We start from the raw sequence: 18,458 nt of genomic DNA on the forward strand, positions 1-18,458 counted from the left end.
TATGACAGTTTTGACTGTGCTGCACAAGAAATGTGGATGTTAATTTGGTTGCCAGTCCAAAAGCAGTGTTGTTCTTTTTTTAACCTCTTTTCTTCAACGGTGAGCAGCCTCCACCTGGCATCAACAGGTATATTATTCTATATTTCTTGTTAACCTTCACATGGGTCATACAGCAAGCCAGGCAAGCCATTAAACAGATTCTTCCAGTCCTACTATTTGGACCAGAAAGACCAGGAGCAAATCACAATATCCAGATCTCTGCAGAACTCAGAGCTACATGTCACAAAATAAAAACAACATCCTATTTACAAATGATGCCACATCACAAATTCTTTTATATGAAAGATCCCTTCTTACTTACATATAGTTTTTTATGTGCAGGACTTTACTTACTTATTTGTTTATCTATCTATTTGTGGAGGGACTTTCATGCATGAGCCTCTTGAAACTTCATTCTTCCACAGAATCAGACTGAGTTTCTCCTAACAGTTTCAACATACCACCCTTAGTGAGAATCTTTGGAGATCCAATTGACTTAAAAGCTCCCAGGAAGTGATGCAAGCTGCAATTTATTGTTGCATGCCATCCCAGTCTCTGAGTGGCACAAAATTCCAGGAGCTTATCCAGGCTTTGTGTTTCCTTTGGAAATGAGGCACAGCAGGAACTGTGGTGCCTTTGTGAGATATGGTTTATTTACACATATATACAACCTGAGTCTACGATGGAGGGTTCACAGCATTAACATCCGCAAAGGGTATTCTTTTCTCCCATAGCCACAGCCTTAGATTCAAACAACATCATACTCTGCCTCTCTGGCTTTCCATCCTGCAGCTTTCCCTCTAGGTCACCTCCCAGCAAACGTTTACCTCTAACTCAGGCTTTGTCCTTCTAACTATCTAAGATCTGGAGAAGGGCCCCTACCCATTTGCCATCTGGTACAGAGCCCCCTTTCCTTTGCTCTCGATGGCCCATCGCCGAGGCAATCACACCAACACTGTGAACCGTCCTGAGATCTTATGATGAAGGGTGGTATATCAATCTGGCAAACAAATAAACACTATGCTATCTTATACTAGATGAACAGTGTACCATGCCAGTGTGCAGTTCAGTTTTAGTTCTGCAGTACAAGCAGCAGTGTGCTGCATGGTTTGTTCCCTACATAAACTGTTTTATATTAAAAGAGTTGGTATTATATTTCCTTAATTTAAATATCACAGGCTTTTCCAAGTGCTGTCCCTTGGCAGTGTGCCATGTGGCAGGTGTCGCATGTCAATTTTCTTTTTTTGTCTATCGTTACCAAATGCATGCCATGTCAGTCAGCACATATGCTGGTCATTGGCTGACATGTAGATGCTTTGTGGGTTGGCCAACACAAGAGTGCAAGATTTCTTAAAGTTATGTGCTTCCACCTTGGACAACCAGATGTTGTGGGACTACAACTTTCATTCCCGACCTTTGGCTAAATTGGCCAATGGGAGTGATGCTCCAACAATATTTGGGGATCCAAAATCTTAAATGTTACATCTTCCTTAAGGATTACTACCACTGGTGAACACATTTTAATAATGCACTTAAAAAAAAATGTAATGGAGCTCTCCAGAAATTTAAATAATAATTAGGCATGTCTATACATCTGCATCACCTTGCCCTCTGTCTATTCATTGTATATGCCATTAGCTGTCATTCACTGGGAATTGTTTAGCATTGCCTGAGCTGTGTTAAGGGTTGTCAGCTAGTGATAAAGGAGAGTGTGCTTTGTTAAAGCTGGTGCTGATTTAACTTGGGTATTGGATTTCAGGATTCACTTTTGTACAAACATGCTGGCAAGCCTGTTCCTGTGACATTGGCAACAATGTTAGCACTGTTCTTCAAGGTCAAAACTTGCTTCTTAATCTATGGGGAACAAATAAAATGATAAATTGTCCAAAGACAATCTACAACATGTAAGGTGTTAGCACAAAGTCGGAAGATCTAAATGATAGAAGAAGCAGATACTCTCATTCTTGAGATATATATATCTTAGGTGAATGGCAGAGGTGTTGGAAGTCTTGAAAGAAGTTTACAGGGGGAATTTGCAGAATACCTGTATGCACCAAGCCTTATTCTGGCTGGGATTTTGAACTCAAAAATATTTATAGTGTTAAGTTCATAACTCAAATATCTTCCTTTATACAATATGCAACCATGAGGACATAGAGAAGTTTTGCTGATTATTGTAATGCCATCTTAGCATCAGCATATTTCTAAGTTTAAAATAGTTTTATTACACCCCTTTTACTGTTTTGGGTATGTGTCCGTCCCCTTAGAGCATATCCTTGGGGGTCTTCCCATAGTCCATTCTGTGGACCTAACCAAGACAGAATAGATGACACCAAGACAGGAATCTGCTGGGAATGTGGGCTTGGGAGAACACATCTTTGTTTAAGACTCTATCCTGCCATGTGATGCCCAAAAACTTCCTCAAACAGCACATGTGGAAGGTGTTGAGGTGTTGCTCCTAGTGGTTGTACATTGTCCATGGCTCACTTCCATAAAGCAGCATGCTTAACATGCAAGCCTAGTAGACCTTCATCTTGGTAATGGACGTTAACATCACATTCTCCCATACCCTTTCGGAGAGGCGAGCCATTGTGGTAGCTGTCTTGTCAATATGTTTGTCTAGCTCAGCATTGATGGTGAGCTTGCTGGTTATGGTGGAACTCAGGTAGACAAAATTGTCAGGTGTGTTATCACCAATTGTACATTCTACTCACTACAAAATATAAACTAAGGTTTCTCACATTCTATGTATTAAGGTAATCATGGAGAACCACAATGCTGGGTGAGACCATCATCAAAGGCCAGCAGTCATTTTTGTTTTTATTTGTTTTATGGGAAGGAAACGTGCGTTCAAGGGAGCTGACATCTATTTTATGTATGATGTTCTGAGGTATTGCTTCATTCTGTTTTCACTAACAAAACAAAACACAAAGGATGTTTGCATCCATGAAACTTTTCTGAAGCTACACTCACAGGGCTATGTGACAGGAGTCCAGTCCCTGACTTGATAACAGTGTGCGTAGTTAATTAAAAAGGATGATTTATTGTCAAAACGAACAGATAACTCCGGATGGCATTAACACAGCCCCTGCCATCATGAATCAAGATGACCCTTCTAAGGGTCTCTTCCATTTTCTAAAACAGAAAGTGAACTTACAAAGCTTACATCTTTTTGCTTCCTGTCTAGCAAGCCCCCCATACAACTCTTCCAAGTCACTATCTCTGTCTCTGTTCCCACCTGAAGAACAGCTTTCTTCTCTATTCACGGTATTTTGCACTTCTCGCAGGGCTCTGCTTGCCCTCCATCATTCTCTTATCAACTGGCATTCCTAAGGGCAGGGGAGTTGGCACCAGGCTATGCTCATCTTGTCTGGCAATTAACCCTCACTCTTCCTGGCTACTTCCTTCACTGGGAGCTGATTGGGCTGGCTCATTTGTGGCACTATGGGACTACTGAATGGGACTATACAGATTTGCATAGAACGGCACTTTCAGAGTTCTTAATTTCACTTACTGGAGCCGTGCGTATGTTTAATGCTGAATGGTATGGTGGTTGCCAACCACCGCCATGGTTGCTCCCACACTTAGGGTGCATCTTCTATCTATGTGTATCTTTGGCATGGGTTCATCCCACAGCTTGACTGTAGTCAAAAAAAGGCCTCCCCACCTTCCAATTATTGTCCCTGATCTTGACCAAGAAAACTGCACAGAAAGTACCATGCAACTGTCATCATCCATAATGGTAGTGGGATTTTAAATGTTACAGAGATGAATGCATGGGAAAGTGGCACTGACATTGGTACTATTACATCTAAAAGGCACCATATTTAGGATGGGTTGTATATCTGTATGCTCCCAATAAGTACCAATATGCTGGGTAACTACTCAGTCCATCCTAATCATGTGAGAAGGTAAACATCCTACCCAGAATCAAATGGAAGCAATCATTGTGACACCGGCAGCATAACTGGGTGGACAGGGACACTTCAATTGCACACTAAAGCTTCCATATCTGCAATGGATCTCTGGATAAGGGTATCTGTGAGTGTGTGCAACTCAAGTCTTAAACAAGGTTCAATTTTCTGATAAGCCTTCATTTAAATTATAAGAATTTATTAAGTTAGAAAATGTTCAGTACTTGAAATAGTGATATGAACACATGCAGCTGAAAGGGTTTTTGATGAAAAAGATATTAAGGATAATATATACAGCAGAATAGATTAGAAATGTAATAATTAGAATAATTAGAAATGTAAATAGCAGTGCATTTTGTGAATAATCAGGAGAATCTGGTCATTAAAGCCTAACAAATATATTGTGCCGCAATCATACAGTGCAAGACTGCTCAGAAGTACAACTGAGTTTGATGAGGCAGCATTAACCCGTAAGATGCCATAATACCCTCTTGTTTTTGCTGCCACAAGTCTGCCACTCTGTAGTTTGTTTTTGAATTCTGATTCTATTATATACCCCCATTTTATTAGTAAATGATAGCAATCAACTTCTATTGAGCATTCCACAGAAACTGCCCTCATTTGATCATTTGCATGTAGACTTTCTTACAAAAAGAAATTTATTCAATTAATTATAACAAATGGGGTTGTTGATTTTAGTAACTGAGCAACTGCTACTGGTCTATGAATATCTCTGTTGCCAAGGCAAAGCTGAATGTTGCTTTGGAAACTGGAATTCCAGTGACAAGCTAAAAAAAATGTTGTAGTTCATGTAGCAATCTAAACTTTTTAACATGGAAGCTGCATCCCCCATGCTTTCCACTGTCAGCTGTTATTCCCATGCATGCTTGTGAGAGGATATATATCATAAGTGTTTGTTGCTGCCTCACAAAAGTACATTTACTACTACTGATTCAATTTTTACCCTGCCCTTCCTTCTGAAGGTGACTCAGATGGGTTTATCAATGGGTAATAGCCATAGCTGTCAACTTTTCCCTTTTCTTGTGAGGAATCCTATTCAGAATAAGGGAATTTCCCTTAAAAAAAGGAAAATGTTAACACCTATGGTAATAGCTGTGATCGCTAAATGAAACTTTTATGTTTATGCTATATGCTTTTGCACACTAGATGCTACAAGCAGACAACAAAGGAAAAGCTGTTTCCCCAATACCCTGCTTATAATCTTCTCAGAGGAACATGGCTGGTCACTGGTGGAAAAAGTACATTGGAATAGATGATCCCTTCCATTTGTTTTGTGCTCCTAGAAGATGGTCCTTAGGTTAGTACTGAGAAGGGATGGGGAAATTGCTGTTCTCCATACATTGAGACTACCACTCCCATCAGCCCTGATCACTGGCCATACTGGAGCTGCAGTACTGGAGTCCAACAACCACTTTAAGCCATGGGGTTTCCAGCCCTGGTGCAGAATAGTCTTAAGATCACATCCATGCCATACATTTAGAGCCCTATGGTACCCCTTTAAACAGTCATGGCTTTCCCTAAAGAATCCTGGAAAGCGTAGTTTTTTTAAGGATGTTGAGAGATGTTAGGAGACACCTGCTCCCATCACAGAGCTACAATTCCCAGAGTTCCCTCTGGAAAGGGATCAGGCCCATGCAGAGCTTGTCTGACCAACCGGATGGCTGGGAGGCACAGAGTGTTCTTGGCATGACAGCATACGTTCGGAAGGTCCTGGCAGGGCCCTCCAGCCAGCTTAGTCCTCTGAGGCCCAGCACAAGTGTACATGTCTGTCCCCACCCCTGCACAGGCCTGAGAGGGATTGGCTGTTAAACCACTCTGGGAATTGCAGGAAGGGAAATAAGCATCTTCTAACAACTTAGCACCCTTAACACACTTCACCTCCCAATTCTTTGGGGCAGCCCATGTCTATTCAAAGTGGCATCATAGTGCTTTAATTGTATGGTGTGAATGTGGCCTAAGTGTCCTGGAAGATACAATTTCAAAAAAACAAGTTGCAGTAATATATTTTTTTCACATGTGCCTTTGTAGCGTGATTACTTTTAATTCAAAATCAAGTGGGGCTTTTTTCATTGGCCCATAATGGATATAATGCTGATGCAGGTGAAACTGAAGAGAAATCTTAAATACCTTGATTTCAGTGGGGAATGGAAGGTGCAAGCGAACACAAAATGAATGAACCTTTTCCTTTGTGAAATCTGTTCATTTTGCCTCCAGCTTTCTTTCTCCCAGCAGGAGTCACTATTAACCAAAGCTATACTTCTCTTTTTTCCAGTCAGTTATTTTATAATGTATATTTGCAAATACTTTTTGAAGTTCACATTTGATAAAACTTCAAAGGAGCCACTTGGTGCCTTGGGAAAGAAAGAAAGTGAATGTAGAAGAAATAACGTTACTACAATAAGGTTTGCTGCTAGCTATAATTACAAAGAGGCCATGCTCTGGCTAAACACATAACTTCTAAAGTTGCTTTGAGCTAAGGTGAGAGTTGCAGGAAACTAAAACAAAACTAGTTCTTGAAGGGAGCTTTCATAACATGTTGTAGTTTCATCAATAAAATATGGATAATATTGTTTTGAAAAGAATAACATTTCAGCTGTGGCTTTTTCCTTCTCTCTCTGAAAATACAGGAATCTAAAACATTTTAGGGATGTTCTATTCTGTTATTGTTCTAGGGTAGGGGAACCTGTGGTCCTCTAGATGTTGTTTCACCACAGCTCCCATCATCCTTGACTATTGGCCACGCTAGCTGGAGCTGATGAAAGTTGGAATTCAACATTCTCTAAGCTGGTGCCCTCCAGGTGTTTTGGACTACAATTTCCATGAACCCCAACCAGCATAACTGCACTAGCAGGGGCTGATGGAAGTTGTCTAAAATATTTGAAAGGTGCCATGTTGAGGAAGACTGTTCTAGGCATTTGATTTACCTCATGGCCACTCCACCTTGGTTCCAATTTAATGTGGAGAGTTTCCAAAACTAATTTCAGAACTGGCCTATGTGCAGTTTGCTGCAGCTTTCATGCCTTTTTCTTCCCACATCCTGGTTACTGATGCACACATGTGCACAAAAAGTAATAATGACACAAATCCTGTACACCATCATGAATCAGGGGGCTGTGTTTCAACAATGTGCACAAGTCTGCAATAAACAAATGGAGCTGAAGCTGTAATAAACTTTGCATGTATAGCAGCCCGTAAAAAAAGTCCAGAAATTCAAAGTGGCAGAATACATCAGTCTCACTCTTCAAACAAGATTAGATAATTTAGCACATCCAAATCCCAGGGGAAATAATATGGAATATACATGCTTACACACACACACTTGTATTTTTATCTAGTATTAACTTGTTGATTTTTCACCGGCGCTACTTACACTTACAAACTTTACATTTTCTAAGACACATATGATCCAATGAAAATTGGTGCACTTTTCAACAACATACAAAGTCCCACTGTAGGCTTCCAAATAGAGACCTCCAGCTGGAGGGAAAACAGCACATTCAAATGGGTACTGCACACATGGCTCCCTTCCCCAACTGTCAATTGCACCTGTGTGTGTAGAGCATTTTCACCAAAGCAGGCTTTGATTCCAAAAGGTGAAAAGCTGGATGTTCCAACAGAGGTGAAGGGGACAAGATTCTGGCTGCTATCTTATACAGTGGTACCTCGGGTTAAGTACTTAATTCATTCCGGAGGTCCGTTCTTAACCTGAAACTGTTCTTAACCTGAAGCACCACTTTAGCTAATGGGGACTCCTGCTGCCGCCGCACCGCCGGAGCCCGATTTCTGTTCTTATCCTGAAGCAAAGTTCTTAACCTGAAGCACTATTTCTGGGTTAGCAGAGTGTGTAACCTGAAGCATATGTAACCTGAAGCGTATGTAACCCAAGGTACCACTGTACCCGTCTGGCAACAAAATCCCATTATAGTGGAATCTCTACTTACAACCATAATCCGTTCCAGAAGTCCAGTCATAACTAGAAACGTACATAAGTAGAGGCACACTTTTCCATAGAAAGTAATGGAAAAGTGAACTGATCTGTTCTAGACGATGAAAAACACCCCCTAAAACAGCAATTTAACATGGATTTTACTGTCTAACGAGACCATAGATCCATAAAATGAAGGCAATAATCAATGTACTCTACTATAAAATAAGTAAGACAGTATTAGATGACAAAAATAACCTTTATTTATTTTTCTTACATGCACTGAGGGTGGGTGGGTTTACCTGGCTACAAGCTGGGGGTGGGGCAAGGGTCAGTAAAGAGCTGATTCACTTCGGGCTGATTCACTTTCTTGCCAGGCCGGGTTCTTCTCTGGACTTCCTCAGGTTAGTATATTCTTACCAGCTTCCTATTTCCCACCAGACAGGGGATCAGTGGGATTTTTAGTTTATTTTATTTTGAAAGGGTTGTACAAGTGTCACTCTGGCTGCTCTGCATTCATTTCATTGGACTGGACTGCTTAACTTTGACTGGATTGTGCTCAACATTTGCTAATAACAATTAGGTGGGTGAGTTTGTTGTGCCACTCTAGAGTCCTGAGCCACCTTAAATACAAACATGTTCCATTTATTTAGTAACAACTGTCTTCACCTTTAAGAAATTTAAAGACATTTTTTATGGCTAATAACAGTAACATAAAATAAATACAAATCAACCACCTTCACGGAACCTTAAATCAATATTGACTAAAGTTTTGCTTGTTAATTCATGAACTCACAAATAAGTATATTCATGATTTCCAAATATATTGATTCAGTGAATTGGACTAATTAAACTAATTATTTCACTGTCAATGCTATCTAGCCACCTGCTTTAATAAATTTAAGCAATCTGAAATGCTAAGAGTTCACAGCTAGGAGTGGATCGATGGATCACTGTTAGACGGTAAATCAGATGGTAAATCAACAAAGCCAGCTGGAAAGGGGAGGAGAAACCTACTTTTAACTACTCACCATTTCAAACCAATATGCTGAGTCATATTTTTGTTCTGAGGTTTAAATAATGATATTTGATATTTCAGCTGGGTTGACTGCCAAAATGAAGCCCACAGGGAGCTCTTCCATTCTTCACTTTGCAAAAAGTTTACAGTCTCTGGTAACATAAATCAGGGTAGTGATCTTCAGCAAGGTAAAAGATTTAAGCTCCCTGCAGCTAAAATATAAGCTTAATAACAAAGGCCCATAGGTCTTCTCTAAGTATAGAACAGTATGGAAATTAAGTGTAACTGCATAATTTCCATACAAACAGATATTGTAACTACGTGAAGCTCTCACTTTTGGATGTGTTGATCCTTGATCCTTATATCAAGTCTAATAACATCTGGAGAGCTGCAAGATCCCCATCTCTAATCTATAAGGTCTAAACTATCTGTAATCTGCAGGTGTGCAAGATTTATTTTATAAATTCAGAAGTGTAGGGACTGGGTTCAACCCCCTACCCCCAAAATGGTTGAGTTGTGCTGTAAGAGCTGCAAGCCCTACCTGTTTGGGATTGAGTGTGTGGTTCCAAATTGACCAGGGCATGTTTAAACTAGGATGCGGTGGTGATAAAGTGGGCACTGCAGCTCTAACAGATGTCAGGAAAAGGGAATTTCAGCAGGTATTGCTTGCATGACATCCTGTACTTCCCCACCCCCATTGCCTTGCAACGGAGGCCAGTTGGGCCAGTAGTGTTTCATAGTCTGCCCCCAGCTTTCTCTTTTTATCTCTAATTCTGTCTGGAAAGAAAAATCAGAGGTACAACCCAGTTTTCTGCTTTGGTGAGAAAGCATCCAGCTAACAGCTTCCGCTCTCTGTCAAACCAGGGTCGCTTGCATTCAATGGGCATCCTTTACATATGCTAAGGTTACAATCGAAACCCTGTCCAGACAGCAGGGCTTGGTGGAGTGACAGGGCCGTTGCTGCATCCACAACCCCACTTCTCACACCAAATGGGTGGGCAGGGGCAGGCTTACCACTGAACTAGCCTGATGCCATCATGAAACAGCAATGGAGCAAGCTTGGGATGTAGAAGAAATAGAAATCTGTATCCAGATGAGTCAGACACACAATAATCCAATCTCCCTTTCCTGTGATTATTTAGATGTACACTTTTTCTAGCCCCAAATCATACACTAAATACAGCAAAATAATGGGAACTAATTAAGATGAAGTGGAGGTACTGAGAGAGGGAGGAAGTATGAATGCACAGCCACACACATCACAATGTTATGACAAGGATACAGGATGTTGTTATCCGATTAGGTTTTGGTTCTCTGACTGCAAGCAACTCAGGTAAGGAAACACATTTTGGCTCCATACATTATACAAACTGACAGCATGGAAAAGAACTCGATTGAGCAACTTCCTTTTTAATTCATCTTGCGTTTCAACACCTAAGGAAAATTTAAATAGCACCAAGGCAGCTATATTAACAAGTTTACTTAACAGAGCAGTTCTCTTTCTGTAGATAGAGTCATAGTTATGGCCTCTAGAAACCAAGTCAAATTTGCTTCTTTCTTTTGCACTTGTGTATAAACATAACTAATACCAAGAGAATGGATGCTGTCCTGGTTAGTCAGTGTAGGACTAGCCTTGATGCTAAATAATCTAAGAGAAAGGCACCAGACACAAAGTGATCATGTTGTGGTTTATTGTATTACAAGATTTCTCAGTGTGAAGCGAGTCCTGGTCTCTCTCAGCTTAAGGGTTATTTTAAAATTCCCCATAGCTTCAGTAGGGCATAGAAGAATTATCAGGTGTGGAAAGAGGTCACAGGATCATCTGCTTCAAATGCTGTATTTTTAAATTGTTGAAATCCACCCTGGGACCTTATGGAGAAGGTCAGGTAAGAAATTTAATAAATAAATGTTCATGCAGTCTTCTGTACAGAGCTTATGTACACATGCAATTAAGTCAGTGCTGTACAGGCACATACAAGTAATTTGGAGCCAGAGCTGGCCAGAGCAATTTCAACACACACAGTTGATATATGTGTGTACAAGCCTTGATAGACAACCACCCTCACTGCATGTAGGAATTCCAGCTGCTTACTCAGTATGTGTAAAAGCCCTGTGCAAATGTTGTAATGAAGCAAGGACTCTAGTTTCCATTCATCTGTAAGACAGAGCAGGAGTCAGAAGCAGCCAAAGAGAAATGAAAAGCTAACACATGCTTTGAATATAAAAAGTACTTGACTTTAAATGAACTTGCTATTAATTTTTTTGCTAAAAAAAAAAAGAAATTACATTATTTTAGCCTGCATATATTTAGATGCCAGAATTTTAAATGAAACATCTTAAAACACTTAATCCTTTCTGTAGAAGGCTTCACTTTGACGACCATTAACTATTCCTATCATTTTTCTAATTAGCTAATTTTATAGAAAGGGACAGAAGATGAATGCTATATGCAATCCCATAGAAAAGCTAAATTTAGCCGTGTGCTGTGAAAACTCAGGATCATGTCTGTGAGTGTCCTGATTGAAATCCACAGGGCAAAGATGACAAAATGCATGGCTTTGTGCCAGACCATTCACTCAGGGTCTTTATCAAAGAGGCAGAATGAAAAAGAGTCTATCTTTCATCACTTAAACACAGCAAAAGCTCTTTTTATTCCAATTGTCTGTTGAATGCAAATTATGGTTGTAGATGCTCTACATCTTTGGAACCTGGCAACATAAAGGAGTGCCTTTTTCCCATGTAGACTTGAAGACCATAGAAAGGCCTTCTTGGTAGTCGCTCCCCAATTATGGAGCTTCTTCCTCTCTGAAATATGGCACACCAACAAAAGACACACTTCTTTGTTCAGGCATTTTCTGGAAATTAACACTCCAGTCTGTTTGTTTAATTATGATTTTATATTCCTAATTGTTTCAGATTGTAAGTATAATTTGTTAGGGTGGTTGTTTTTTTTTAATGTTTCTGTATGCCACTCTGAAGAGTGAATAACAAGCAAGCAAGCATGGTGTCAAGTGAAGTTTGTATACAAAATTGCATTTTTTTATTTCAACAAAGTTTTTTTAAGTATATCAATAATAGATGCTCAGTTATTAACTGGGGGAAAGTACTATGTAGAAGTCACTGGATGAATTCTAATAAATGTTGTCCTAATATGCTACTGTTCAACAGAATTTTGAAGACAGCAATACAGTGGTACCTCAGGTTAAGAACTTAATTCGTTCTGGAGGTCTGTTCTTAACCTGAAACTGTTCTTAACCTGAAACACCAATTTAGCTAATGGGGCCTCCTGGTGCTGCTGTGCCACCGGAGCACGATTTCTAAACAAAGAGAGGGTAGGGAGGGTGAATCTCCAGAGCCGACTGCCCGGCTATTGTCAGCTCCACCCCCTATTTATAAATGGGGCTGGCCCCACCTTCCAGCAAGAAACTTGATTACTGAGGCTGGGCGTGAACCTCCAAAAATTAACACTGAGAGGCAAGCCAGCCCCTGTTTGCCAGTAAGCTCCCTGGGAATTGTAGCACCACGCACGATCCCGCAAAGGGCACCCACAATGTGTGAGTGCTCATTATGGGGAAAGCTTCACCTGTTGGCTTTCTCTCTTTCTGACATACTGTTGCATGAGTGTGGCCCCTGGTTCATTTTTGGACCATCCACCCCACCAACAAATTAGTGTACAACTTTGCATATGACAAAAGGTGTAGGGATATGTTATTCAAATTTGTATCATCTTTTATGAGTAGGATGAAGGGCTCGATCCAAAAACAGTGTACTCAACCCAGAAACTCATTTCAGCACCACTGGTTTTACTCTTGCCTTCTCGTTGTCATTGTCAAGATGTGTTTTCATAAATATAAATCATAGCTATGACGTCATTCATTGACTAAGAACACTAAAAGGTGGGAGAAGGCTAGTTTTTCATGTTTGCCTCATATCTCCAGACCACTTCTACAAAGCCAAAAGACTTTTTAAAAAAATGAAAACTGAGAATCTAGGGGATATGGTTCAACAGGGGATAACAACTGCCACCAATTTGGGTGGCTTTAAAGGGGGGCTCATTTGGGGGGGAGGATAAGGCTACTGGTAAAGCCTATATGATTGGAAGAAATATTATCTGAATACCAGTTGCTGGGAATCACAATTGAGAGTCCTGCTTCATGACTTCCCATTGGGCCTCTGGTTGGCCACTGTTAAAACAGAATATTTGACTTTATAGGCCTTTGATCTGATCTGTTTCCGTGTCTGAAATGGAAGGAAGGCAGACATATTTTCAGGTTTGCAGTTCAATCCTATGCATAGTTACACAAAGGAAGTCAATAAGGCTCGCTCCCAAGTAAGTGGGTATTGAATTGAAGCTATTTCCATGTCCTACTTCAAAGTGTTATGCAATGGCCTGTTTCAATGTGCTAAGGATGTAATCTTGTGTTCTTGACTTCTCCTTGCCAATCACTGAACAATATTAAAGAGGATAGCTGAAAAGCTTCTTGTCTCCATCCTAATTGGAGCAATTCATTGTCTCTGTTGCCTCGAGATGGAATCCTGTGCTCTTTGAAAAATCAGCCAAAGATGCTTTAGTTGTACGTTGCTGAAACTATTTTAAAGATTATACCAGCCTAGGATTAATAAGAAAAGTACTTTCCTTCTGTTTTTGAAGCAATCTACTATCTCTTACCCTTTTTACCTTGAACCACTTAATCAAACTTTTGAATTAGAATTCAGACTTGATTAATGAGCTGTACTGGGATGATTTTTGTCCACAGCTGACTGCTCTGCCTTATGCTAATCAGTTGCAAAAGAAAAGAGAATTGACTCAGCACTGCCTCTTCCTCTTTAAATGTCATCATTGTGAATTCCCCACATCTTCAGACCTGGGCTGATAAAATGTGGGTGGTGGGAACACTACTGAGGTGCAAAATAAAAATAAAAATGCAGGGTACTTCCCAGTCTGTTCTCCTGAAAAAGTTGGAAGTACATGCCTGTTACAGTGTGAAAACTCGGAATTTACCCAGGGACATCCTAGGCAACAGACTAAGCCCCAACGTCCTATGTCAAACCTGAAAATATTTTCCTTCTGCAGAAATAATTTGCAGCTTGGTGGAAGGAGATGGTGAAAACCAATGACTGAACCATTTTAGATGCATGAGAGGAACTAAAGAGGATAGTAAGATTCCAGTGATTAGCTTCTCATGCTGGCCTACTAAGGAAGCATAACATCCTGAATTGAGAATATACCAAAGTTTTCATATGAGAATCCTTATTTAGCCTTCCTACAGAGAAAAATTCAATCACCCGATGATTTATTCCTGAATAACTATTAACAGGAGACTTCAGCAATGGGCTTCTTGTTGCCTTACATTATTATAAATTTACTTAAACGTAGCACATATTCGCCAGGCTCATGCTTTATAATCCTATTAGCACATATAAATGACAGATACAAATACACATCATAATATCATAGCTTTATTTTCCAATTCAGTTAGCACTGTAGGGTTGAGCAGGGAATTCTTTGTTCCTCTAAACCACCTGTTTTCTAATCTACCCCTTTCTGTTGCTTTGTATTGCCAGACGACTAAAGCTTCATTCCTCCCGCCCCTTGTTCTTTTGTACATGCCAACCATCTCCATTAATGTCAGCTATTGAGACTGGGATGTGTCTATTTAATGGTTCTCCTTAAGTCAATGCATCTGGGGAAGAGCCTTAGCATTTGCAACCTGCCATATGCTCCACCTCTGAATTAGAGTCACCACGTAGTTTCTATAAGCATTAGTATGAAAACAAACCCAGTGAATTTATTTACAAGACAATTAGCAAGCTTTTGTGATTTAATCATGTCACAACATTGACAAATGATGTGATTTTTAATACTCCATTGAGCAGCTATGCAGAATTCCTAAAAATGCACTCTGTCTTGTTCCAGCAGACTGCATGCCATACACCCAAAACTCTGTGTGCCTGAAAATATGAATAATATTCAGGCAGCAGAGTGCAGTGTAGCAATGTAAAATTGGAGGGCTGACCTGCACATTATAATCATCACATGATATTTGCCAGAAACTGTCTCCAAGTGACAGTATTCTGCTGGTGCTATCACTTGTAGAACTGTTCAGTGCATGATTCATATGAATTTGGGAGTTTCCACAATAGCTACCAGTAATATGTAGCACTGTTGTGGGAACTCTCTGTGTGACTTGAACAAGATCTGTGATGAGAGAGTAGATCAGGGATGGGGAATCCGTGGCCCTCTGGAGGTTGTTGAATTTTTTTCTCCTGAGATAGAGAGATAAAGCACTCTTTCTTACCTTTAGAGAGCACTCTAAAAATCAAGCAGAGTGCTTTATCTGATCAGCTCAGGAACTAAAACCATGGGGACTGGGAAGCCACTTTCTGGCAATTTAGCAGGCCAGATCTGACCTATGGGCTACAAGTTAGCTACTCCTGCTGTAGAGTGTGCAACAGAAGAGAATCTCAGTTGTGCTCTCCCCTCCCCATAAAAGATGCAACAAACAGAAGCTTGGTGCTAATGTTTAGCACAGAAAGCATAGTAGAATTCTATGAATTTATACCCAGAAGTAAATTTCACCTCCAGGTTGAGATGGGCAAATCTCTCACTTTCTCTCAGTTTCTCAGTTTTCCTATCTAAGGTTCAATTCTCCGCATTTCTGCATTGATTTGCAATTTTTTTAATAGTCCACAGGAAAATTAATTGGCATATTTGTGTGAATTTAATTTTTAGTGCTTTTAGTGTTTGATTAGGCTTCCTGAACATTCAGGGCAGGTTGGGCAAGATTTAAAAAACAAATAAACAAACACTAAGAGGAATCTTGTTAATCATGATAGTTTGATTTACAAGAGAGCCACCATAGTTATTCTCAATGATTCTGCCATGAATTTTCAGCACACATCTATCACATCTAAAATAGAGGCTTCTGAGGTATATGAGGCCACAGATTTCCCACATGTGAAAGAAAAATGCCTTAATTGCTATACAATTTACATCTTTCTATCAGTGTAAATAACTTCTCAGTTTAGAATAAATCTTTTAACATCTCAATCTGAGAACACAATTAAAGTCAAATAGAATAATGAGTGACATTACAGGGAAGGCAAAGTAACACTCACTGGGAGTTAGTCAAGCATTCCATATGCCACATAATTACATCCACCCACCAATTTGTTGTGTAAGGGGAGAAAAAAAGAGAGAGAGAGAGAGAGAGAGAGAGAGAGAGAGAGAGAGAGAAAGAAAGAAAGAAAGAAAGAAAGAAAGAAAGAAAGAAAGAAAGAAAGAAAAGAAAGCTGTATCTCAAACTTCAGGACTTTGCAAAGCACTTCATTGTTGAAGTTGTCAGTCATGTTGTTTATGCGGCGTTGCCATTTTGCAGATCTGACATCTGCTCCTTTATTTATTGAAACATATTTATTCTACTGATTCATCTGATCAAGGTTGCATACTACATTCAGACTAAACCCATGCAAATTAAAACAATAACAATTTATCGTCATCACAAGAAGGGGGGAACCCTAATTACACTATGAGTCATAGTTGGATGGTAAAACAACAACAGCCAGCCACTAGCCACATGAAAGGAGGCCTGCTGGAGGAGAGCACAGGTCTATCTATTCAGGTATCCTGCTTCAGACAGTGGCCAACCAGATACTTCTGGGAATCCCACAAGCAGTGCTTCAAGGTAATAACCATCCTCCAAAGTTGCTTCCCAGTGGGGAAAGACTATAACCTCCCAGCCACTGGTGTTTAATATCATCCTACTTCTGTGCTTTGAGGTTCCGTAAAACCATCATGATAAATAACCACTGACAGACCTTTCCTCCAAAAGCCTTGTGCAATGAGCAGGCTTTACATTTATTTTCTAAAAGCCAGGAGCAAAGTCCCCAAGTGAAGTGAGAATGTTCTGGGAGATGTTTAATTACCTTTGGAGCTATGAGGGAGCTCATAAGGCTGTGCTGGGGAACTTCTTTCAGACCAAGGGCCAGATTTGTACCTGGGCTAACCTCCTGAGGGCCAAATGTACAAGACAAAAATGTAAGTTAAATTTCAGTTCATATCAAAGCAACAAAATAATTTCCACAAAAACAAGGTCTGTGTTATCAATGAAAAGCAAAAGTGTCCCACACATGTACGCACAGGAAACACACACAAAGCACACACACAGAGTCTCATCAGACAACATTAAGGTCCACCAAGCAGTAATGCATAGCAATTCAAAACAAGGTGCTCTCACACAGAGAGCTCCCATAGACAAGGTTAAGGGTGTTCCCCAGGCTAGGCTCTACAAGAATTGAATCTCCACCTCACTACACACAAGCATATTGAAAGGGATAAAAACACAATCTACAAAATCCTTACATACTTTAAAATGTCAATATTTATTCAACCATACCCAAATTCTTTTCATATCCTTAGACACTTCTTCTCCTGTGTATAGTTTGCCCCTGTACTTAGAAGTTGGATTATCAATATGCATTTTTTTTAACAGATGAGAGTTATTTAAATAAGTGATCATTTCCCCCCACACAAACCTGCTCATATATCTGTGGCACAAGTTTTATTGCTGTATTTTCCTTTCTAAACAAGGCCAAGCTGAAATTTACATTCTAATTTACGTTGGTGATATGGCGGTATTTTGATTAAAAATGGGTGACACAAATTGTATTGCAGTGATCACTCAAAGCAAATATTTAATTGCTCCAATATGAATGAGAATGGATTATGTGTTCTTTGGTAATTATTAAGTCTATTTTTAAAAGAGATTTTCATTTTAATTTGAGACATTTTTATGGGTGTTATATTGGCCAATCATAAAGAGAAGACAGTGCACTCCATTTCGGATGGTGTTGCAAGCAATGCCAAGGCTGTGTTTTAGAGAAGAATGACATTAACACTTTAAAAGAAAAAAGGACGTAAATAACCCAAAAGTAGAAGGTAGCACAGACATTAATCTTTTAAATTCAAATGCTATTAGAACTGTGAACTAAAAGCAGTGTTGCCTTTTTGCTGTGGGGGTCCCAGTTTATATTTGTAGTGGTTTATCTCCCTCCAACTATATTTTATTTTCCAGAATGATCAAGAGCTTTTGCTCTTTGAAAGCCTGCAGGGTCTACTACTGAGCTCAAAGAACAAGATGCAACATGCATGAAAAGTTGCACCTTCATCTAGCAGTACCTGCACAGTCACTGTGGCTTGTTAATGGCAGCAGCCCCTTTTCAGGCCACCTCAATTGCGCAAATAGCCTTCACCCAACTAATGAGCTACAAATTTGGTAAAGAGACTAAGGGCCATTCCACACTTACAATTTATGATGGAATACTTGATGCTTGATATGACATTTTTAACAGTGATTTTGTAGCTGATTGTCTTCACCTGTAACATGTCACTGTTATAAGCGTGAGGGTGTGGGATTTTTCTTTTCACACTAATGGCAGATTGTGCCTGAATTGAGAAAAGTTCCGTTGCTACAACCACATCCTTTAGGTACCCTTGTGTCCCTCCCACTAGTAAATGTAAGAGTTATGAGCATATGCATAG

Source organism: Podarcis cretensis (assembly GCF_951804945.1).
Source record: "Podarcis cretensis genome assembly, chromosome: 4".
NCBI lineage: Eukaryota > Metazoa > Chordata > Lepidosauria > Squamata > Lacertidae > Podarcis > Podarcis cretensis.